Source organism: Triticum aestivum, chromosome 5B (genome assembly GCF_018294505.1).
Source record: "Triticum aestivum cultivar Chinese Spring chromosome 5B, IWGSC CS RefSeq v2.1, whole genome shotgun sequence".
Taxonomy (NCBI): domain Eukaryota; kingdom Viridiplantae; phylum Streptophyta; class Magnoliopsida; order Poales; family Poaceae; genus Triticum; species Triticum aestivum.
The window spans coordinates 511,344,380-511,346,569 of record NC_057807.1 but is presented as its reverse complement, the minus strand read 5'-3'; positions in this window follow the sequence as shown (position 1 = coordinate 511,346,569).

Genomic DNA, 2,190 nt, shown 5'->3' with positions numbered 1-2,190 from the left:
GGTCTAAATCCTATGCGTGCAGGGGTCTGGGCCCATCGCCCATTGCACACCTGCACGTTGCGTACGCAGCCGGAAGCAGACCTAGCAACCTCCATTACAAAGGAAGTTGCGTTAACGCAGTCCAACCCGGCGCGCGCCGCTCAGTCGCTGACGTCACGAAGGCTTCGGCTGATACCACGACGTCGAGTGCCCATATCTTTCCCGCGTAGTTAGTTAGTGCGTATAGGCCAGTGGCCAGACTCAGATCAAATACCAAGATCTCGTTAAGCGTGTTATTATGAAGTAACCGCGGACGCCGACCAGGGCCAGGCCCACCTCTCGCCTACGTGGTATCAACCTGCCCTGTCGCTCTGCCACATGGTAACAGTCGGGGGCCGTTGGGAACCCAGGCCCACCTCTACCGGGATGGATCCACCTGTCCTTTCAGCCCCCACATCGTAATCACTTGCGGGTACTCAACTAGCTAACCCGACTTTAGTCACCATTTGTATAGTAAGTATATATGTATAGTATATACCCGTGATCACCTCCCAAGTGATCACGGCCCGATAGTATAGCAAGGCAGACTGACAAGAATGTAGGGCCAATGATGATAAACTAGCATCCTATACTAAGCATTTAGGATTGCGGGTAAGGTATCAATGACTGTAGCAACAATGATAGGCTATGCAACAGAATAGGAGTAACCAAACAGTAACATGCTACACTACTCTAATGCAAGCAGTAGAGACAAGAATAGGCGATATCTGGTGATCAAAGGGGGGGCTTGCCTGGTTGCTCTGGCAAGTAGGGGTCGTCAACAATGTAGTCGGTCGGGCACCAGCAACCGCGTCGGTCTCGTAGTCTACCGGAAAGAAGAGGGGGAAGAAACAATGAATACAATGCAAACAGATGCATAACGATGCATAACAAAGCAAACAGCGGTGTTAGGTGTGCCCTAACGCGGTAGGAGGAGATACTGACGAAAGGGGGAAACATCCGGGAAAGTATTCCCGGTGTTTCGCGTTTTCGGACAAATGAACCGGAGGTGAAATGTTGCAGGTTTGCTATGCTAGGGATGTGTGGCCGGCGAACGGACTGCGTATCCGGATTCATCTCGTCGTTCTGAGCAACTTTCATGTACAAAGTTTTTTGATCCGAGCTACGGTTTATTTTATATGATTTTCTAAAGTTTTAAAATCATTTTTAGAATATATCTAATTAATTTAATCCAACATTATCCACAATAGTGTTTGTTGACGTCATCATGACGTCAGCATGACATCAGCAGTCAACAGAGGGTGTTGACCGGTCAAACTGACGTGTGGGCCCGCATGTCATACTCTATTTATACTAATTAGGTTTAACTAATCTAATTATTATTTAATTAACTAACAATAGTTAATTAGGTTAATTAAACCTAATTAATTAAGTTAATTAAATAAATAAATAATATTTTATTTATTATTTATCTTTTTTTAATCTTATATATATTTATTTTCTTAAATCGTTCTGGGGCTGGGCCCCGCATGTCTGTGGCCCAGAGGGGCCATAGCGGTTCGAGCGGTAGCGGGTGCAGGCGCGCCTGACAGGGCGAACCCGGGTGAGCCGGCGACAGCCGCCGAGGCACGGCGGGGTGCCGGAGTTGGGCGCGGCAGCGGCGAGGCGCCGACGGCCAGCGAGGGGGCCGTGGCTGCGGTGAGGCCGATGGCTAGTGGCCGTAGCGGAAGGGCCGGGAGGAGCACCGGGCGGCGTCGAAGCAAGGTAGGGCGAGGCCAAGGCGCCGGGCGCAGGGAGCCGAGCTGTGCGCGGTACAGGGGGGCCTCGGTGAAGCGGGAGAGTGCGGTGGCGCGCACGAGCGAGAGGGGTGGGGGGCCGAGCGCGTGGGTCGGCAAGGCCAGGGCAGCGCCGGCGAGGCGGGACCTCGCACGCGGGCGAGTGACGAGCGGGAACCGGAGCGGACGCGGTCAGGGTTAGGCGCGGGCGAGGCGAGGACGGCCAGTGAGCTACGGTGGTGCAGCCCGGGACAGAGGGGAAGTGGAGGAGGGGTAGATGAGGCCTCACCGGGGCCCTGAAGTTGTGCTAAAGCCAGCTCGGGTAGGCACCGGGGCTGCGAGGCGAAGGCGACTCAGGTGGCGTCGGGGCGGCGCAGTGTCCTCGGGTGCGGCGTCCTGTGAAGCCAGGGCGGCGACGATGCTCGAGGGGGGTCCG